This window comes from Myotis yumanensis, unplaced genomic scaffold (genome assembly GCF_028538775.1).
Source record: "Myotis yumanensis isolate MYYU_CA2020_CCGP unplaced genomic scaffold, mMyoYum1.0.hap1 SCAF_5, whole genome shotgun sequence".
Classification (NCBI taxonomy): Eukaryota; Metazoa; Chordata; class Mammalia; order Chiroptera; family Vespertilionidae; genus Myotis; species Myotis yumanensis.
In genome coordinates, this window is record NW_027223756.1 from 58,630,921 (window position 1) to 58,654,958 (window position 24,038).

At 38.5% G+C, this 24,038-nt stretch overlaps 1 protein-coding gene across 1 annotated transcript in view; it reads right to left on the reverse strand.

Annotated features, from left to right (window-relative positions):
• The window catches only part of TLL1 (tolloid like 1), a 164,925-nt gene that overhangs the window by 96,926 nt on the left and 43,961 nt on the right, over window positions 1–24,038 (reverse strand). The window lies entirely within an intron of this gene.

Consider the following 24,038-nt stretch of genomic DNA (forward strand, 5'->3'; position numbering starts at 1 on the left):
CAGAAACCAGACTAATTACAGTCAAATAAAGGAAAAACCTCCACATAAATTCTATCCATTGCCTTTAAAATAGTTTTCCTTTACAGTGATATCCTTGAATGTTACCTTGTCATTGCCCTCTCCCTCCTATCTACCACATACTGAGTGTGAATCATCACATTCTGTTGACTTGCCCTCTACACACCCCAGTAACTTTTCTGTCTTTTCTAATATTTCTCTCAGCATGCTAGGCCAGGCTCTCATCACCTAGCTGAACTCATAAGTAGCTTTCATACTGGCCTCTTTTTTAAAAATATATTTTTATTGATTTAAGAGAGGAAAGCAGAGGGAAAGAGATAGACACATCAATGATGAGAATCATTGATCGGCTGCCTCCTGCATGCCCCCTACTGGGGATCGAGCCTGCAACCTGGGCATGTGTCCTGGACCAGAATCGAACCTGGGACCCTTTAGTCCAAAGGCTGATACTCTATCCACTGAGCCAAACCAGCTAGGACCATTCTGGCTTCTGGCATGCCACTCCACCAGATTAATCTTTCGGGAACACTTTTAACATTACTCATTCACACAAAACCTTCAACGAAGGTTTGTTTATAAGCCTTAAAGTTGATGATGATGTTTATAAGCCCTAAGGTTGAGAAACCCCCGGCCCTCAAAGTGTGCCTCCAGCCTTTGCTCAGGTCTTGTCATTGCCTCATGACCACTGGTTTTGTTCTACTTCTTTGCTTCATTCATGCTCTTTGCTGTTGTTCCCTCTTCTCTCATTCTTGTCCTTTCTAAGATCCAATCCTTCATAAGGCATCTAAATACTTTAATGTTTCTTAGTATTCCGGGCAAGTGAACATTCCACATCAAATTCTTAGATGGCAACATAATGCAATAATACATAGATGTCTACCTTCATAGAAAGTGGATAGCTGACATTCTTTCTCAGTGACTCATAGTAGGCGCTATGAACACAGATGATTGGAATCTGCAAGAATACACATCCATGTTGACATTACAGTCACTATGTCCTCCTCTGGTTGTATATGGGGTCACTTCTCCAGCTATTGATATACTTACTTCCAAAAGCTTTGCTCAGTCCTTTTCTAGTTATCAGAATCAATGTGATGTGGATCAGTAAAGCTGATAAGTAAGCTTATTAAAAATTCTATGCTGCCGAAACCGGTTTGGCTCGGTGGATAGAGCGTCGGCCTGTGGACTGAAGGGTCCCGGGTTCGATTCCAGTCAAAGGGCATGTACCTTGGTTGCGGGCATATCCCCAGTGGGAGATGTGCAGGAGGCAGCTGGTCGATGTTTCTCTCTCATCGATGTTTCTAACTCTCTATCTCTCTCCCTTCCTCTCTGTAAAAAATCAATAAAATATATTAAAAAAAAAAAAATTCTATGCTAAGAATCAATAAGGCTTTGGTTGAAATTCCAAGACATGAAGTGCTCAAATAACACAGGATTTGGGGATGCAGAGGTACAACGCAGGTTGGAGTGAGTCCTTCATTTACTTCAAGATTCAAACCTCACTCTCCAGGGTTAAAAAGCTCTAAATAGGACTTCAAAGTGGTTTTGTAAAAGGTTTTAATATGTAGAGTTCCTTTAAGGTAAATATAACCTCATCAAAATACTCCAAACATTTCTATCAGGAAACGTACCAAGTCATTTCTGAGTCTATATACTATCCCAACATGATCCAGCTATATTTATATGACTTTGATCATTTTAACTTAACATAGAAACTAAGTCATGGACAAAGTAAAAGTGCAATTTGAGAAATCTCAGTGATCTGAACAGAAACAACTAGGTAACATTGGTCAACAGGTTTTCACATATTCAAAATGAAAAATATATATGCCCCAAATTATGCAAGGGTAATTGAGATAAATGAATTTATTTATATTTGATTTAGAGAGTCTCTTAAAACTCACACCACAACCTTTTGAGGTGGGAATTACAACATATGAGGAGATAAAAAATGAGAGAGACTTCATGAATCATCAGAGTCAAAACTAACCAGCATCAAGCCAAAAGTGGGGCCTAAATCTGTGTGACAACGTTAAAATCAGAGGTCTTGGGAACATCGTACCCAAATAACACACACAGACACACTCAAACACACTCAAACAGAGAGACTTTTCATGTCCTATACCATGTATATTACAATGTTGCTCTCATAACATTTCATTCATAATTTTTCTTATGACTAACTTACTGTGTGTAACAAGCACTAAAGTTATTATTGTACAGGTTTTGATACACAACTTAAGAGGGAGTCCAGTCATTTGCCTCAAATTTTAAAAAAACTGATGAAGAAAATGAGCCTAAGAGAAATAAATTCAAACCCAGAAAGTCAGATTAGACTGTAATATTTAACTACAATTACTTTCCTAATATCTTTCTTTTATGGCACTTAATTAATTTTAATGTATGTGCTAGGCTGTCTCCCCACTAGGTTGTAAAATCTCAAAGGGTTTCTACCATATTTAGCTTAAAATCCTGTGATTCTGACACACTGTCTGGTGTATAGATGTTTCTTATTAGGTGTTAATGACAATACAATTCCACAAAGATGTCACTTAACACATGTATTTCAGTAATCGGTGATATTTTAGTAACGTTCTGCGGGGCTAGGTATCTCCTTCCATTTCTCCCAACCACACTTTTTCACTTCATCTGTTTTCATGGTGAATGCACAGCTGCAGTGAATCTGTAAACCTCAGAGCAATCACCATGGAGACTAAACTCTCCTACCAGGTGTAGATAGAGGCCCTTACTGTATTGAAATTTCACTCTTACTCCTCATCTATAATAATAAAAGCGTCATATACTAATTAGACTGGAAGTCCTTTCAGACGACCTTCCGGTTGAAGCCTGGGTCCCAGGTGCCAGAGGGAAGCTGGTGCCGGCAGCCGGGGGAAGAAAAGCCTACTCTTACAAGAATTTTGTGAATCAGGCCTCTAGTCTCTATATATAAAAGGCTAATGTGCAAAGTGTCCCTGCAGGAGTTTGATTGGGAGACAGGGAGTTCTATTGCTCACCATGATGTGCGCTGACCACCAGGGGGCAGTGCGGAACAAAGGAAGGCCCTGGCCAGCAGCCAGAAGGCCCTGATCCGCCCTGATCGCTGGCCAGGCCTAGGGACCGTACCCATGCACAAATTTCATGCACCGGGCCTCTACTAGTGAATAATAAACTATAGACAATTGCAATCCTTCCAGTCATCCACTAATATTATGTATTTTTCCCTTCACCTGGATTATCTTTTCTTATTGTCTTTCAATCTTTACTATAAAATTCTTAAAATTAGAGAATCAAATGCAACTTCCCTGACTGAAAGGGAATATAACTCCCCCACTTACCCTGACAAAAATAAATAAAAATATGATCTATGACAAACATAAAATAGTGAGAACATCACAAGAAGAAACTAATCCAAATATGTAGTCATTTAACAGTCTGATAATATTTCATCTTAAAAACCTAGAATCTCAAACTTCTGTCTTTTGTTATCACACAATATTGTTCTTGACTGTGTTCACCTCCCGCCCCTATATCCTCAGGAGTATTATTAAGCTTATAGTTATAATTTGTTCCACTTATTGTTTTATGAGTCCACCAATATTTTACAGTTCATTGTAAAATCTTCCTTTTCAGAAACCCACTTGTTCCCTGTAAGTGGACTTACTACTCCCCTCAAATGTATAGGTATTCTGATTATTTCTCATTGACAATATAGTTATAGTCAATCTCACTTAAAGACATTTATAGAACATTCCTCTCTCCATATCCTTTGCCATCCCCCATTGTCATTGGCTAATGTTGTGTGGCCCTTTGCAACAGTCTTATGCAAATCCAATTATTGAATACCAGAAAGAAGACAGTAATTATTTGAGGAGTTAAAGTAATAAAGATCCAAATAAGATATAAGATAAATAAGTTTTGAGGAGAAACCAAGATGGCGGCATAGGTAAACACGGGAGTTTGCTGCCTCGAACAACCACTTCAAAAATACAACTAAAAGACGGAACGGACATCATCCAGAACCACAGGAAAGCTGGCTGAGTGGATGTTCTACAACTAGGAGGAAAGAGAAAAGCATACCGAGGCTCAGAGGAGGCGCAGTGCTGAAGTAAAATACTAAGGTTCAGAGTGCATGTGGAGCGGGCTGGAGGCTGAGGGCGCGGTTGTTTTCAATCGGGAGGGAGTCTTAGGCTCTGAGCTCCAGTTCCGGGCGAGTCTCTAAGGACCCAGACTCATACGGGAGAAGCGGGACTGTCTGGCATCGCTCAGAACCCTAGGGCAGCTTTCTCTCCGTGGGGCTTGCAGCGACTACTGGGACACTGAGAAGCAGACCCTCTGAGGGCAAGACTGAGAGCAGCCATAATTGCTAACCCCACCCTGTTGATCCCGTGGGACCCGCCCCGCCCAAGCCCTGCAGGGAGGCTTTTGCTGGATAGCCTCAGGCAAAGGCTAGATTAGCACCTCCCTAGAGATCCAGGAGCCAGGAAGCCCAGAGGTCAGAGTGGGACCATCCAGCTTTAAGCTCCGTGGAACCATAAAAGATACACTCAGGAGGCAGACTCAGTGAGCACCAAAGCCCCATCGAAGCAAGTCTAGCCCCAGAGGGGTGTCTCCAGCACAGAAGTTCTCCCACCGCAGACACAGCTGATTCTCACAGCCAATTGACCTGGAGGTCAATTCCTCACAGTGATAACTACAACAATCAAGGCTTAACCACAACAAGACTGTGCACAAAGCCCACAAGGGGGTGCACCAAGAGTGTCTACCTCAGGTAATTGGGACACTTAGCACAGAAAGGCACTCTATCGACACAGTGAAGCATAAAAAAATGCCGAGACAAAGAAACAGGACACAAACGACAGAACTGGAGGAAAGCAAACTGTTGGATATAGAGTTCAAAACCACAATTTTAAGGTCTTTAAAGAACTGTTTAGAAGCCCTCGAAAAGACTGGTAAGACCGCCGATAAATGTAGTGAGATCCTCAAGAAATCTAATGAGACCCTCGATGTTGTGATAAAGGACCAACTAGAAATTAAGCATACACTGACTGAAATAAAGAATATTATACAGACTCCCAACAGCAGACCAGAGGGTCGCAAGGATCAAGTCAAAGATTTGAAATACGAAGAAGCAAAAAACACCCAACCGGAAAAGCAAAATGAAAAAAGAATCCGAAAATATGAAGATAGTGTAAGGAGCCTCTGGGACAGCTTCAAGCGTACCAACATCCGAATTATAGGGGTGCCAGAAGATGAGAGAGAGCAAGATATTGAAAACCTATTTGAAGAAATAATGACAGAAAACTTCCCCTACCTGGTGAAAGGAATAGACTTCCAAGTCCAGGAAGCGCAGAGAACCCCAAACAAAAGGAATCCAAAGAGGACCACACCAAGACACATCATAATTAAAATGCCAAGAGCAAAAGACAAAGAGAGAATCCTAAAAGTAGCAAGAGAAAGAAAATCAGTTACAAGTGAGTACCCATACGACTGTCAGCTGATTTCTCAACAGAAACTTTGCAGGCCAGAAGGGAATGGCAAGAAATATTCAAAGTGATGAATACCAAGAACCTACAACCAAGACTACTTTATCCAGCAAAGCTATCATTCAGAAGTGAAGGCCAGATAAAGAGCTTCACAGATAAGAAAAAGCTAAAGGAGTTCATCACCACCAAACCAGTATTATATGAAATGCTGAAAGGTATCCTGTAAGAAGAGGAAGAAGAAGAAAAAGGTAAAGATACAAATTATGAACAACAAATACACATCTATCAACAAGTGAATCTAAAAATCAAGTGAATAAATAATCTGATGAACTGGTGATTGTAATAGAATCAGGGACATAGAAAGGGAATGGACTGACTATTCTTGGGGGAGGGGGTGGAGAAAGGGGTGTGGGGGTGAGTGAAGAGATTAGACAACAATCGTGCACCTATGGATGAGGACAGTGGGTGGGGAGTGAGGGCAGAGGGTGGGGTTGGAACTGGGTGGAGGGGAGTTATGGTGGGAAAAAAGAGTAACTAATGTAATAATCTGAACAATAAAGATTTAATTAAAAAAAAAAAAAGATAAATAAGTTTTGAGTTTAAAAGTAAACGTCATATAGTAACCAAATTAAAAATCCTAGCCACCAGAGTAAAGTTCAAGCACTGATGTTTGATAACAAAGATCACTGCAAAAAAAGAAAAAGAAAACATACACAGAAATATTCTAACTTTACAAGACATTCTGCCATAGGATCCCATCTTAAATCTAGAACCTCACAAGTATTCTCCAATGGAATTTTTTCAATTACAAAAACCTAGCATTCACATTTCTTCTCCCTAATAAAGCTGCAAAAAGGGATTTAAGGGAAGTTATGGTCTACTGTTAAATAAACATAAGTGTATAAATGGCACTGTGTCCTTGATTAAACGAGTACAATTCACTCTCTTCATTTGTACATAAAAAAAAGACAAAGAGCAAGTGGATGACCTATCTCAAAGGTATTTCTTTAAGATGAATAAATACCACTGCAGTTAACATCTCTGCAAATGGAAAGCAACAACAAACCCAGCTGGGTGCTGCAGCATGGTGCTATATATAAACAGATGCTCTTGGAGAGGAGAGAACACAGCTGAGGAGAGAACACAGCCGCGAGAGGCAGGTAGAAGTCAGCTCCCGGTGCGGTGTTGGCACAGCTAACCAGACTCCAGACGGAGGAGGGAAGCTTGGGGGAGCCAAAGGATGTGAGAAGCACAGGCTGTCCATCTGGCGTACCTCACGGTTCCTTCAAAACTGCAGGTTGGGCGAGAACCTGAGCAATGACAATAAATAGCAAAGGACGAATACTATGCACACTCACTTGGTCCTGCCTTCCACACTTGGTCTTATGTGACCCAAAGCCATGGTTAAGTGTCAAAAAGTAGAAGTCATTCATCCTTTCAGAATGACACTCTGGAATCATGATGTCAAACCTAATACTTATGCCTTGACAAGACAATAAGTGCTTTTAACATCTTATTTTGACCTTCATTTTTACTCTACCTATTTAGATATGCTGAATCTGTTTGAAAGAGATTTCACCCTTACTCCTCACAAGTTATGATAAATTGTAGACAACTGCGATCGTTCCAGTCGTCCAATAATATGCATTTGGCTTGGAAATCTCAATTAAATATCCAAGTCCTTCACTTACAATTTCTGCTTCAACATAACCACAGGACGCAATTTTGCTCAGCGCTCTCCACTGCATAGCAATGATCCCATTCTTCCAGTTTCCAATAACATGTCCCTCATTCCCTTCTACACCCTCATCAGTAGAAACCCTAATGTCCATATGCTACCAGGATCATGTTCTAGGTTTGTTTTTTTTTAACATGTTCCTCAAAATTCTTCTAGCCTCTTCCCACAACCTGATTCCAAAGCCATTCCTACAATTTAAGTATAAATTAGAGGGGCACCCTACTTCCAGCTACCAAAATCTGTGTTAATTTTTGTTGCTGCCATAACAAGTTATGACAAATTCTGTGGCTGAACCCAACACTGTTTATCTCATGCTCCCTGTAGGTCAGAACTCCAGGCACCGTGCAGCTCAGGCTCTGCTGGCTGCTCTGCTTCAGGGCTGAAACTGAGATACCAGCACGGCTGCATTCCTTTCTGGAGGGTATGGAGAAGAATCAGCTTCATTCAAGCTGCTAGCAGAATTCATTTCCCTGGGGCCATAGAGCAGAGGTCCCTGAGGACTCTTTGAAGTCACATGCATTCCTTTTCACCTTGTACCTCCATCAACGGCAGGTTGAGTTGTTCTCACACATTCTTCACACACTTCAAATCCCTCTGACTTTTTCTGCTACATCTCTCTGCCTGACTCTTCTGCCTTTTGCTTTTATGAGCTGACTTGATTAAGGTGGGATCACCAGAACCATCTAGGATAAGCTCCTTATTTTAAGGTCAACTGTCTAGTAACCTAAATTCCATCTGCAAATCAGCCTCCCCGCAGAGCATCTGGTTGCATAACCTGTGGACAGGAATCCTATGGGGCCAACTTTAGAATCTGTCCACCACATTTGTGTCCCTCTGATTTTCCTTCCATGCCCTCCTTTCAGATATTTGCATATTTTTCAAATCCCATTTTAATTTTCCTTGGCTTTTTTACTATAATCTTTTATATAGTCTTTTATATAGACTTTATATCATCTTTTCAGTTGTTCTAATGTTTACAATATATAGTTCAAACTTTAAACTATCAACGTAGAATTAATAATTTTACTACTTCAGTAAAAATAAAGTTTATGACTAAGCAGATCCTTTACCGTCGCCCTTCGTGATGTCATATGGATCGCATTGAGCCCTATCAGACAATTTCTCCGCTCTGCTGGATCACCAACCATTCCCTCTACTAAATGACTCCCATCAATGTACAAAATTGCTCCAATACTATCATTCCTTGTAAAGACCTCCCTTGATCCCAATTCCCTCATGCTATTATACCACCCTCTGCTTACCATCCAGAGCAATTTTTCAAGTTGTCTATACATCTTGCCTTTAGCTCCTCCTCACCTTTTTAACCAACTCCTGACAAACGTTTGCCCCACAACAACACTAAAACTTCTCTTGCCAACATTAGTAATATTTCAGGTGGTTTAGTCCATCTATTGGTAGCATCAGGCAAGGCAGACCACTCCTCGCAATCCTAGCTTTCCTTCTACAGTATTTTCTATTCCTCCTGAGTCTATTTGCTGACTGCAAAATTGTGCTTCCTAAATGTTAAGATTTCTCAGGCTTCTTCCCTGGACTTGCTTCCTTTCCAACAGTGCCTCCCAGTTGGTTATATCCAGCTCTGTGTATTTGAAAAATAGTTACATATCAAAGATTGCCAAATTCTTATTTTGTTTGGTTGTTTATTAAAACCTCTTTTCTGAGTTTGAAACTCACATAGCCACTGCCAGAGTTGATATCTTTACTTGGGTCTCAGATACCTTTAACACAGCATGTCCAAAAATTTTTGACCCCCTACCCCAAACTTGTAACAGCAATATTAAATTACACATCTGCAGAACTGCACTAACACTATATTCTCTCAATTCCTGTCTTCTTTTTCCCCAAACTCTATCACAACCACTGGAGTCCAAATCACCATCTTCTCTTCTAGATAATGCACAAGCCTCCGAGGATTTTCCCAGTTTATTGTTCCCCACATCCCAGTCTCCAAGAACAGTGGATCTGAACTTTAAAATGAGACCTTTTCCTCTTGCCGCCCCCTGTGGTCCAGCCACACTGGTCTCCCTTCAGTTTTAGGAACACATCAAGCCCCTTTCTGCCTCAGGAACTTTGCATAATCTGCTCTGTCTAAATAAAGATATTCTTAATCATTCATTCTTAATCTGCCTTATATTGTTGAACGCTGATAATATACTAATCATGGTGTTAGATGCAGAGACTCCTGTCAAACAATATAGAAAATCACAGGTCTTTAAGGTCTACCACTTATGGTACAGTAGACAAACCATAAAAGAAGGAAACAAAATGTAACATATATATAATCAAATAAATAGTATTATTACAGACTAGGGCCCAGTGCACGAATTTGTGCACCTTGAAAGGAACTGTGGGCTGCAGGGTGGCAGTGAGTACAGGGGTGGGTCTCGGCCCATTCTAAGTGCCCCCACCTGGCCTCTCTTGCCAAGGGCCCTGGTCCCCTCTCTGCTGGCAGCCCCACTCCCACTGCCACTGCTCCCATGCACTGATGGCGCCAGCCCCGCTTGCACCCACTGATGGTGCGGAGCGATTGGGGCCAGCTCCAGCAGTGGGTGCGAGCAGGGTTGGCGCCAGCAGCAAATGCAAGAGGTGGCTGCCAGCCCCGATTGCCCCTCAGAAGCAGAGGGAGGTGGAGAAGCCCTGAGGGGCAATCAAAGCTGCTAGCCACCGCTCGCACCCGCTGACAACACAGAACGACCGGGACTGGCATTAGATGCCAGTAGCAGGTGCCAAGCAGCGGCTCCAGTGCCGGCTGCAGGTGTGAGTGCTGGGCAGGACCACAGCGCGCGGGAACAAAGAATTTTCAGTAACCACCAGAGGCTTGCCCCGATGACAGCGACCCGACCGGTGCCCCACCTTGATCTGGCGCACCCGCTCACCTGCTCTACCATCCTGCCATGTTCTGCGCACGCCCCCTGGTGGTCAGCGCATGTCATAGTGACCAGTTGTTCAGTTGTTTCGTTGTTCTGCTGTTCAGTCTATTTGCATATTAGCCTTTTATTATATAGGATAACATGGGAGTAGGAGTAATTTTGGATTGATGAAGAAGGCCTGAGAATTAGTCAACTAAGTAAATGAGCCAAGATTATTCAAAGTGAAGAGAAGAGCAAAGACTCTGAAGTCCAGAAAGTGTCCTGTGTTAGGAAAACTGAAGTGTGGCCATGGAGACTTAAGCATTTTTGAGTCAAGAGAAGGACCTGCAATAAACTTGGAGAGCAGATAAAGGCCCAGTCGGACAGGGTCTTGAGAGACCAGATGAGGAATTTGACCTTTATAAGTACTTTGGACAGCTTTTGGAATTGTTTAAGCAATAAATGACACAATTTGATGCATAAAAATAATTTTAATGTAGTGCAGAACTCTTACTTTTTGTGGCAGCATGGATAGACCTGGAGATTATTATGCTAAGTGAAATAAGCCAGTCAGAAAAAGACAAAAACCATATGATCTCACTTATATGTGAAATCTAATGAACAAAATAAAGTGATGAACTAAACAGAAACAGAGGCATGGATACATGGAACAGACTGACAGCTATCAGAGAGATGGGGGAGGGCACCTGGATGAAAGAAGGTGAAGAGATTAGCCAAAGAACATATATGCATAACCCACAGACACTGACAACAGTGTGGTGATGGCCAGAGGGCTGGGTGGAGGTGGGAAAAGGGGAGTGGGAAATGGGGACATCTGTAATAGTGCCAACAATAAAAATAAAGTTTAAAAAACATATCTCCATAAAGTGTAGCCTAAAATCAACCATTGAGATCACCAATAACAAGAGCATCTCCAGATACTGAATGTCCTCCAAAGGGGAATTTTACCCTTTTATTATGAAGTTTTATCAGAAGACAGCTTATTCTCAAATAGCTGAGTCCATAAAACTTGAAACAAGAATTTATTTGAAGCCACTAAAAACATATATACATGAGCATAAAGAAGTCAATCCCCCAAAGGAAGGTGGAATAGCTAAACTCAATAATATTATGATGGGCAGAAGCCAATATATATTTTGCATATACAGCAGTAATAAAAAAAAATAACTATAAATGTTTGTTTCCAATAAAATACACAGCAAAGAAATCAGAAATAAAAAATAACTCCAAACTACGTTAGCAGCTTTATTTATACAGTGCGTGCATTTTCTTTTTCATGACTTTGCCTTACCATGGCTTTAAATGATGAGGTCAGTAATAAGCATTTTGCTTCACATTTTCCAAAGAGTACATGTGTGGCTTAGGGAGACTATAGGAAACAATTTCCAAATCACCACAGTAGAGCTCAGATTCATGGTTTACTTAATACTTCCTGGCATGAGTATTTTAAAGGTTCAATTTTTAAACTTCCAATTAAAAGTTTTAAAGAAAGCTTTCTCGATTACATGCATTTAATCTATTCTTATTTAAAATCATATTAGAAATATTCAAAAGAAACAGAAAACGTAAAATACTACCAAGCGAGAAGAGTTTATGATCTTTTAAAATTTGGAACTTCCAAAGCTCTCTAAGATTTCTAAAAGCATAAATAAAACTGATATTACAGTGTATACAACTCATAAAATTATTTTTTAATCAAGGAGATTTTGAAGTTAACATTTTTCTTCTTTGTATGAAAGCTTAAAATTTATTGTTTTGAAAATGTTTTTAAATTATTAAGTAACTAGAGGCCCGATGCACGAAATTCGTGCAAGAGTAGGCCTTCCTTCACCTGGCTGCTGGCACTGGCTCCCTTCTGGCACCCGGGATCCGGGCTTCCCTCTGGCACCTGGGACCTGGGCTTCCTGCCAGTGGCCGGCCTGGGACCCAGGCTTCCCTCTGACTTCCAACATGCACCCAGGGCCTGGGCTTCCCTCAAAGCCCCGGCTTCCTCTGGAAGGTCATCCGGAAGGATGTCCAGAAGGACATCTGGTCTAATTAACATATTATGCTTTTATTATTATAGATTAGATTGAACAGGAGAAAAACCCATTTAAGCAATTTTTCTATTTGCATGAGCAAGCAATCCTTTCTTATATGATGAGTATAGCAAATGAATAATAGAGTTAATCTTGTAGGGCAATTAATTTTGGTTTAAAGTACCCAGAAAAATATTGCAAATTTAAGGAAGAATAAAAGGAACTTGAAGGTACTATTCATTTTGATAACTGAAGGAATTTTCTCTGCTCCTTTTTTAAAAAATTTAAAATACAATTTATTTTTTAAATGATTTACTTTAAAATTTTTAAAAATGTCCACTCTAGAAAATGGTACTGTCTTTTACTAAATATGAGTATAAACTATACACAATTTTGTTACCTGCTTTTGTTGTTTTTTCAATAATTTAATTTGACCACTCATCCCCCCCCCCCCCCCCCCGCCCCCGCGTCTTCCCTCTGAAGTTTTATGGTCTGTTTGATGCTTCTCTATTTTTGTTCATCAGTTTATGTTGTTCATTATATTCCACAAATGAGTGAGATCATGTGATATTTATCTTTCTCTGACTGGCTTATTTCACTTAGCATAATGTTCTCCAAGTCCATCCATGCTGTTGTGAATGGTAAGAGTTCTTTCTTTTTTATAGCAGGCGCAGTATTCCATTGTATAGACATACCACAGTTTTTTAATCCACTCACCTGCTGATGGGCACTGAGGCTGTTTCCAAATCGTAGCTATTGTAAACTGTGCTGCTATGAACATAGGGGTGCATATGTCCTTTCTGATTGGTGCTTCTGATTTCTTAGAATATATTCCTTGTTACCTGCTTTTATTTTCCATGTTGTTTAAAACATCATATATATGTATTTTAAATTTATCTTTATTGTTGAAAGTATCACAGATGTCTCCTCTTTTTCCCCATTGACTCCCTCCACCCCAGGCCTGTCCCCCCCCGGCCCCGCCCCCGGTCTTCATTACATTATTGTCTATGTCCATGGATTATGCATATATGCATATAAGTTCTTTTTCCAACCATTAAATAAAGTACTCTATTCTATCAAAGAAAATAATCAGGACTAGTAGTATATTACATAGCGTGGTGTTCTTAGAAAGCCCACGTATGTGAATAATCCAGGACACTCACAATGATCAGAAAAGCAGCTCTCACTTTTTGAATAACCTTCCCATGACATGTGTGCCCTTAACATATGTTATCTCAATTCTCACAGTTATCCTACGAGGATGGAAATAACATTGAGCCCTTTGTACAACTGAAGAAGCAAAACCTAAGAGAAGTATTGTTCAAATCATACAACTTATAATTTAAAAATTATATATATATCCTTCTCACAATTTCTACTCTATCCTGAAATGTATGCAGCTAGATTCTGGTAATAGAAAAATAGGACATAATTTCTGCCTCAGCCTGATCATGAAAATAGACAAATAAAGCAATAACTATACTGCAAAGTGAAAAGATAAAACGTAAAGAGCCCACGGGAGCTCAGCATCCTTTATTGAACTCAGCCACAGGTGGACAGAGAAGCAAGTCTTTCTGCTGGAAGTGGTGACAAGGTTCGGACTGGGTCTTGGAGGAGGATGAAGAGTTCACCAGGAAAAGCAACGGAGGGCGGTGGGAAAGTCCTCAGAGGGAAGTACAGTACAAAGCCACCAAGAAATGAAATGGCCAGATCTATTTTGGCAACTACAAGTGACAAAGTTGTTGGGAACATAAGTCTTGCGGGGAGACGTGGCCAAAAATGACACTGGGGAAGATATTAGCAGATATCCTTGATGAAGAAACTCAGGAAAGCTACTTAGTCTCCTGTTTCTTCATCTGTAAATGGGCTAATAATACCTATAGGTTTTGTAAGGAATAGATGGATTAATAACTAAAACTGGAAAGAATAATTGGAACACAGTAAATATTCAAATTTTTTCTATTATTATCTAAAAGAAGGCAACTTGCTGGGTCCAGATCATACAGCTAGTAAGTGTCCTAGCCAAGACCTAAACTCAGACTGGAGGGACTTTACAGTCAATGATTCCACCACTACCTGATGTCTAGAGGCTTAAGAAATACATAGACGCTCTAACCGGTTTGGCTCAGTGGCTAGAGCGTCGGACTGCAGACTGAAGGGTCCCAGGTTCGATTCCAGTCAAGGGCATGTACCTTGGTTGCGGGCACATCCCCAATAGGAAGTGTGCAGGAGGCAGCTGATCGATGTTTCTCTCTCATCGATGTTTCTAACTCTCTATCCCTCTCCCTTCCTCTCTGTAAAAAAAAAAAAAAAAAATCAATAAAATATATTTAAAAAAGAAAAGAAATACATAGGCAGCAACACAATTCAAATAACAAATGTTGTTTTTCCTCATTTTTACTGAGCTTCCAAAATTTAAAAGAAAAATCAAGGAACGAGTACAAAAATAGCAAACAGAAAAAGAGCTTGAATACAATAATTAAATTTTACAATTTCAAAAGTAAAAAAAATAACACACACCTAAAAAGTAAAAAATAGAAAATGGAAGGAATGAAGGAAGGAAGGAAGGAAGGAAGGAAGGAAGGAAGGAAGGCGGATAAGCTAATAACTACCAGCTATTGGTTATAGCATTTATTCCCTATATGTGGGAGTACTTCATGTGGATAATTATTTTCTATTTTTAACTGAATTTTAAGTTCTTTTTTTAAATGGATGTAATTCAAACTTATGTACATTTTCATGTTGGCACTGGGCTATAAAATCACAATAATTTGTTAATGTGTAATGCTAAATTAGGTCAATTGCTAAATTTCAGCAACAATGAATTACTGAAATATGTCTTTGCCTCCTCATTCATCAAACACCGTGTCCTCTGTTTCCCTCATAAATTCTAAGCTATGCTATAATGGTTGGCACTTTTGTTTTATTCACTCATGGTAGAGGTTTTGTTTATGCTTTCAAACAATTTCTTGTCTTCAATTTACCTCTACTTTCCTCCTAAAATTTAATTCTTGCCTCATCACTAGAACAAATTCAATTTATTCTGTAGCCCTCAGAGGAATTATCCTTTCTCAAGGACTCTCTTTTATAAACTGGTAAATAAAGAGTAGAATCCTTATCTGAATTATCATAATGGCAAAGTCTTATTCAGTAAATGCTTTGTGTTCAGATAGTACAACAAAATAACAAATAAACAAACCATGTCTATCAAATTTAAGTGCTGAGACAGCCATTTTTAATTTTCATGTAACCCTGACCCAATTACAAAGCAAAGCTGTGAAGAAACAGAAAATATGTATCTTATTCTCAGATCTACATGATGTAAAATAATCATGAAATCTCTGATATAACAAAATCATGTTAAATTCTAACACAATAAAATGTGTACATAGGATAAGTAAAATAAGCAATTTTAAGGGACAGATTTAAGCAAATGTGTAACATCTCCAGCTAAATGGCAGGATATAAAATACGAGGACGAAATAATCCAATAAATTGTGAATGTTTACCAAATGTAATCAAGTCTGGCCCCTTCCAATACTGTACTCAGCCAGAAAATTAGATAACAAAGGTTGGCCATGAGCATTCTGCTCTTTAATAAAATAGATGATATAAAATTGGTAATAGGTCACATATCCACTTCATGTCTTTCCTAACACCAACACAAAGAGGAATATATAGGAGGGCAAAAATCTCAAAGTATTTTGATTGGGACATTTTCTACTTTGCACATGTGCATGTTAATAAAAAATCTTTTTTTGAACAAATTAGGAAATAAACTTTTCTCCATACCACAAATTTATCCACAAATTTATCCATCATAAAATTACCAACCTCTTTTATTATTTTTATGCCTAGTATGTATATATGTGTGTGTACATATATGAACATATATAGCATATATAAATATACACATATATAGATGTAGATATACTATGTGTGCATAGACAGAAATAGCTATTTTGTACATTTCTTAAGAATTTCAACTTTCTTATATTAGTGTGATGGAATTTACACTCAGATTTCTTTAGTTTTACAAATGTGGGAAGTATATCTTTATTAGAATAAACAAAAAAATAGCACAAATTGGATCAAATAGCAGCAATGGAAAGAAAACATTGAATGAAATCACATACAATTTTAAAGTAAGAAGCAAATGGACTGACTTAATTTTCAATTAAGTATGTAAGCTGTAGTTCAAGGTAATTCTAAACTGTCAAGTTTGATTGCATTGGAAAATTATAATAGCCTTCAACAGAAAGATGAAGAGGAGAGCTGATATAAGGAAGATATTTTTTAATTTATTATTTGACTTTTATAAAAATGGATAGAACATGTAAATAAAAATGCCCAATAAAAAGACAGTTATGTAGAACTTCAGTTGGATTAAAGCTAGAAGTGATAGTCAAAATGATTACTAATGGAAAGACAGAAGAGTAATAATTATAAAAGCCTGGGTTATATCTATGTTTAAGAGGTACTATGGATGAAACTGGCACCTTAAGAACAGACAAAAAAGGAAGGAAGCTATAAGAGAAGACAAGTCATGAAAAGCATGAAATTCAAAGTTAAAGAAATTCTAGCAATAGTAATATATTAATTGTGTCCAATGCTGTGAGTCTACAATTTATGTACGGGAAGTCCATGGGGATTCTTGAGGATGTAGCTGTAAACTTCTCATTTCAAGATGGATGTGTAAAGATAGTTCTGTATTCTTGTAGAACTCTCAAAATTCTCCTAAACAATAAACAAAAAAGAAAGTCTAGCCATCATCTTGAAAGAAACTAGAAAACATCTGCAATACAAATTAGAAGTTGATAAAGGGATAGTAAGTGACTTAGCAAAATGGAAGAAAGTGGCCACCACAGGCGTGTAAGGCCATACCAGAACGGAAGAAAGATAAACATTACAGAAATAACAAAGAGGAAACAAGTCAACTTGCCCTGTAGAACCAAGAAAGATTCAAGTGTGGAGAGCTGCAAGGATCGTGAAAGGCTGAGATGTGGCTGGGGCTGAAAACAGGAGGGTCGCTTGACAATCTGTTTAAAGAATAGTTATATCCCCAGACTCTACCCCATCCAGATCTGTCAAGCTACCCAGAAGAAAGACATTTTATAAATTCTGGAGAAAAGTAAACCAAGAAGATGCCAGATTTAGGGAACACTAACCAAAAAATAAACCCGGGATGAAGAGTGATATTCAAAACATAAGTCTCGAGTGATATTCTGTATAGGCATCAGTGAGATCCATAACCCTCTTTAGCTGTTCCACAAATATAAGACCAGCATCATCCATAATCAGGAAGAATATTGGTGACCCTTTGAGGTAGCAAATCACTCCAAGAAACACAGTGAATGACTAGCTAGTCATACAACCACTCTGTAGTGAAGCTCAAAAACTGGCAAGACACACGCAGGCACACAAAGCTTCCAATCAACTCTTCAGAACTTCACAGTTAATGTGATTGGACAGTAAAGAACCATCAGACATCTGAGAAATGTATCCAAGTTGGAGAGGGCAAAAAAAGCCAAAACAAACAGGAAAAGGAACCTTTGAGAAAATACAGACAAAACTTCCAGGAAACCATAATTAATATCCACAGACATAAAATGCTCAAAAAAATGAAAATACAAGCCAAAGATTTTTACCCAACAAAACCAACTTCCCATATAAAGGATACAAACTGTTATCAACAGTTAAGAACTCAAAGAATGTGGTTACTATTAACCCTTCCTCAGGAATCTACTAGAACACACTCCAAACAACCAAAATGACTAGAGGGACAATCAGCAGAAAAACTTGTGTGGAGTATTAAATAAGTACTTCACTTGCAGAATAAAGAGAAATGAAAGTTAGAAGGAATCAAATATTGTACATTATGCCTGTAAGCTCTGACCAAAAAAAAAAAAAAGGTTAATGTATCCTGTGCAAAAACATTTTGTTTTATTGTTTTGAGTAATCATAATTGGTCATAATTGTCCTAGCATTGTTATTCAGGGAATGTTGGGTGTCAGAGGTGTGATAGAATAATTATGGAATAGTCTAACATCCTCAGTGTCTTTGAGAACCAAAGTGAAATAAAGAGATTGAGTAAAATCCCAGACATCCAAAATTTGAACTGGCAGTACTATCTGAATGAACTCATCAGGAATTTTATCTTTAAAAATACAAAATATTTCCTAGTTTTTCCAGTGAATAAGCTAAGAAACAATGATAAATCATACATGAAGAGATCTTTGAGCCTGAAGAAGAAAAACAGAAATTGGGGCATATATAAGAGACTATCCTCATGAGTTATATAAAACATATATGATGATTGGAACAAAAATTATAGCATCATCTGATGCTCAAGATAATGATACTTATTTCTCCCAGATTTATTGATATATAATTCACTTATAACATTGTGTAACTTTATGGTGTACAATGTGTTGATTTGATTTGATATAGTGTATTGCCTAACACCTCCCAGAAGTCACATAACTACCATTTCTTTTTTGTGGTGAGAAGATTTAAGACCTGCTTTCTGAGCAATAGTCAGGTATATACTAGAATATTAACTATTATCACCATGCTGTGCATGAGATCTCCAGAACTTACTCATTTTTAAATCTTTTAAATTGAATTTACTGGGGTGACATTGGTTAATAAAGGTATACAGGTTTCAAGTCTACAGTTATGTATATTGTATTGTGTGTTCACCACTCCAAATCGTCTCCTTCAATAACCACTATCCATCCTTTACCTTCCTCCACCTCCCCCCATCCTCATTTCCCTCTGGTAATCACCATTCTGTTGTTTGTGTCTATGAGGTGTTTTGTGGGTTTTGTTTTATTTTTTGCTCAATCCTTCACCTTTTTTACCCAGCTCCCTAATCCCCTTCCCTCTGCCAGCTTTCAGTCTGTTCTCTGTATCTATGAGTCTGTTTCTATTTTGTTAGTTTATTTTGTACCACAATAAGATATCACCTCACGCCTGTCAGAATGGCTATCATCAATAAATCAACAAATAAGTATTAGTGAGGATGTGGAGAAAAGGGGACCTTAGCAGACTGCTGGTGGGAAAGCAGACTGGTGCCACCACCTTTGAAAACACTATGGAATTTTCTCAAAAAATTAAAAATGGAACTGCCTTATGATCCAGAGATTCCACTTCTGGGAATATATCCAAAGAAACCCAAAACAGTGACTCAAAAAGATATATGCACCCCTATGTTTACTACAGCATTATTTACAAGGACCAATATTTGGGAGCAGCCCAAGTGCCCATAAGCAGTTGAGTAGATAAAAAATGTTTGATACGTTAACACAATGGAATACTACTCAGCTGTTAAAGAGAAGTAGGTGGTACCTTTTGAGACAGAACTTACTCATTTTTAAACTGGAATTTTGTACTATTTGACCAACATCTCCCCATTTGCCAGCCCCTAGTAACCACAATTCTAGTCTCTATATCTCTGAGTTTGGCTTTTTTAGATTCCTCATACAAGTGATATCATGCACTTTTTAGGACAATGATGTTTAAATGTGAGAAAGGTAAAGGAAACTAAATGGAAGGTTTCCATAGTTCATTCAAAGTAGTAAAATATTGACACCAGTACACTTGGATAAGCCACAAATGTATATTGTTATGCCTAGAGCAACCACTACGAAAACCATATAAAAACAACAACAACACACAATCAAAACCACTATAAATAAAGCAAGATTTCCTCATTTTAATTGCAGTGGATGGAAACCTATCAAATATGTTTAGTCAGTTCATGAAGATACTTAAAAATACTAACATCTTTTTTAAAGGATGATAGGAAATGAAATTATTGATTTTAAAATTGTGCAAATAAGGAGAATTAAATTTTATTCTGCCTTTCTGATACAAACTATACCTCCAAGTAACCAAAAAATAGAAGCGAAGGAGTATTTCTTTATAAAATTGTTTATATCAATGAAAAAATAGCATCATTTTGCAAGTCTCAAGGAATTACTAGTCATTAGAATCAATAAACATCAACAGCTACTAATATACTTTTTAAAGTTAAAACCAGACAATGATGTATAAGAGAACAAACCACCAATAAGAGAACAAACCACCACCAGAGGAATCTAACTTGAGTCTGATGACACAGCTCGATCCAACTGCCAGGTGCAGAAAACACAGAAGGCAGAGGGCAGGTGGAATGCATCACCAGTCTCTGAATCAGCAAAACCTACACTATGGTCAACTATACCAGTTAAAGGGTGCATGTTCTTCCTCAGGTAGATTATAAGGAAAAGAAAGAGATTGAAGGGGAACCTGTAGATCAAAAGAGACTTAAAATATTACATTTTTAAATGAGCCAGACTAAACTATAGTGTCTCGGATTGTACTCTCAGCTGATAAAACCATTGGGAAAAGTAGTTATTATAAAAATCAGGAGGGCAGGGCACATGGAGGGCTTCTGGGACAGTGGAAATGCTCTATTTCTTGACCTGGATGATGTGTACAAGAGTATCTACCTTATAGTTCACCAAACTGTATGTTTTTTGGTCTGGTTCCTACATCTGAATTTTATTTTATGTTTAATACTAAGATCTAAAAAGGTTTAAACTTAGATCAAGTGCATTTACTTAGTACTACATTCAATTTACATATTTGTAGAGTACAAGAGACTGGTGTCAGGTAATAGTGGCTCTTTCAGCATAACTTCTCAGTGTATTCCTAAAATAACTAAGCATTGAACATTTTGTCACGAGATTTTTTTTTTTTTTTTTTTTTTTGCCACAAAGGTATTTGTAACATGATCTATTTACTGAATCATAATAACATGAACAGGCATGGGTGTTGACTATTTTTTAGTTTTGTGACTTAACCTTTCTGATTTTTAGTTTCCTTATCTGCAAAATGAAAGTAACTTCTGATTTTTTTAAGTTCAATTTTTTATATGTAAGTTCCAGAAACAGTTCAGGCACTTGACATATCATCTGCTATTTTTTATAGAGCTTTCATTTATCATTCTAATAGTCACTTTAACAAAATAACAAACCCCCAAATACTGACTGCTCCCTAACAAAGGAAACACAAAATTTTGATTCAGATTCATTAATCTTAACATTTTTATTCCATTTCTCATGACTAGCTTCCAGATATTTTGAACCAATAAGAAACACTACAGTTATCTTTTTATTATGGGATCCTGTGGCTGTTGTGACAAACACATTAAAATCTACTGGGTTCCTGAAGGTCATTAACAAGTGGACAAAGTCACTAGAAGGCTTGTTAGAGGTAATCCTAGAGTCTGTTAGAGTGAGGTCAATAATGAAACACAAAAACCACTACAAATAAAGCAATATTTCTTAATCTCAATTACAGTGGACTGAAACATATCAATCAAATATGTTTGAATTGGTCAGTTCAAAATAATATTTAAAAATACTGCCCAGCCTGCATGGCTCAGTGGTTTAGTGTCAATCTATGAACTAGGAGGTTATGGTTCAATTCCTGGTCAGGAAATTTTGGGATTGATTCCCAGTAAGGGGCATGCAGGAGGCAGCCGATCAATGATTCTCTCTCATCATTGATGTTTCTCTCTTTCTCTCTCCCTGTCCCTCCCTCTCTGAAATCAATAAAAATATATTTTTCAAAAATAACTGGTCACTTCTAGAGGGTGACAAGAAATAAAAATAAAAGTATCACCTTTTAAATTGTGTAAAGAAAACATGTGGTAGAGACAGAGACCTGTCCCTCTATCTCTTGCCTTCTCTGTCGTCAGCTCCCGGGACATTCTTCTGAAGCTGGACATGAGTTCTTTGAGTCTGATTTCTGAGCACCACTCTCTGTACCTTTTTAAAGACGTGTGAATCATTACCTGACATGGAGGCTCCATCCTCTAAGTTCTAGTTGCCTGGACTAGTGCAGTCGGCTTAAGTCACATATCAGAGACTACAGAAATGATATTTTGAAAACATCATTGAATTTTTAAAAATTTTCCTCTATGATGACAAGAGTTTCCCAGCAGGCATTCTGCTCTTAAAAAGAAGAATGAATGCTACCATGAGAAGGAGACGGACACAACCTAGAAGATTATCCAGCAAAACAGAAAAGAGAAGTCAAATGCATAGAAATTTGAACCAGCAGGGATATCAGAGTGTCCCAGCTCCCACCCCATGTGTCAGGGAGGGGAGCAGCTCAGGTGCACTGAGAGCAAACCTGAGTGCACAGGGCACCTGGGAATCTGCGAAGGAAGAAGTGCCTGTGCAGTGGACTCGCCGATGTGGGCTTCTGAATATAATGCCAGGGCAAGTTAGTAACCCCAACCTCTCTTCCACAAAATACCACAAAATCCCACGTGCAGGTGCGCATGTACAGTGCAATTGAAACTTCGTGGCCCATGCGCAGAAGTCGGTATTTTGTGGAAGAGCCACACTCAAGGGGCCAAAGAGCCGCATGTGGCTTGCGAGCCGCAGTTTGCCGACCACTGGTCTATGGGGTTTGCGTCAGAGGGGACACAAGTTCATCATCCCTGACTTCCACAGTGAACACCAGCCAAGGAAACAGCAGTGGGCACAAGACCAAAATTGTCACCTCCCAACAGAGGCCACTGTGAACCGAGGGCCAAGGCTCAGATCTGAGGCTTCCTCTCCCCCAAGACCATGATGTCACAAAACAACCTACCCTCCCCACCCTCATGCACCAGATAACATCCCAGGGAGTGTCTGAGAACAAACTGACCAGACCGGGAGGAGAACTTACTAAACAGTTATGCAAAATGCAACTGAGTGACCACCACCAGCATGCAACGGAAGCTTAAACAATTACAAATGAACTAGGGTGTTGTTTTAGGTTTGGTAAGGTTTTTTTTTTCTCATTTGTTTTTGAGTTTGGGGGGCACATATAGAAGTATATAAACTTGTGAAGTCTTATACAAGAATTTTTTGAGAAATTTCATAGACTTAAAGCTGCTTGAACCTTCTAATCAGAAATAAAGTGCCCAGATAACTGAAGGGTCTTACTGTACAGGTGGGAAGAGCAGTATTAAATCTGACCAACATTTACACTCTAGCTTCCAAAGTTTTTTTCCATACTTCAAATAATTCAATGTCACAATTCATTCTGCAGTTCGACAAAGCTTATTGTCTCAGAGGAAACTTTGTTTTGTTTTGTTTTATTTGTTGGGATGACATCTATAAAAATAAAAGCGTAATATGCTAATTAGACCAGATGTCCTTCCAGATGACCTTCCGGATGAAGCTGGGGCTGTGTGGGAAGCCCGGTTCCTGGGTGCCTGCTGGTGGCCGGAGGGAAACCTGGGTCTCGGGTGCTAGAGGGAAGCCGGTGCCGGCAGCCAGGGAAGGAAGGCCTACTCTTGCATGAATTTCGTGCATCAGGCTTCTAGTTGGTTAATAAGATCATATAGGTTTCAAGTGTACATGTATATTGTATTGTGTGCCCACCACCCAAAGTCAAATCACCATATATTTGACCCCTTTCCCCAACCCTTTTCCTCTAGTAGCCACTATACCATTATCTTTGTCTATGGGTTTCAGTTTTATATCCCACATATGAGTGAAATCATATGGTTCTTAGCTTTTTCTGACTGACTTATTTTGCTTAGCATAATATTCTTAGGTCCCATCCACGTTGTCACAAATAGCAGTATTTCATCTTTTCTTATGGCTTGTATTCCCTACTATATATATATATATATATATATATATATATATATATATAACAGATCTTTGGAGGAAGTTTAAATTATCAAATGACTATATACAAAATGGAAGACTTTTTTTCACAGACAAGAGAACTCATAACTGATTTAATGTATTAAAATGAATATTACTACGTTAATAATTTCATAAATACAGAACTACTATAAAATTATAATTTACATAATCATATCAACTAATTTTGTGAT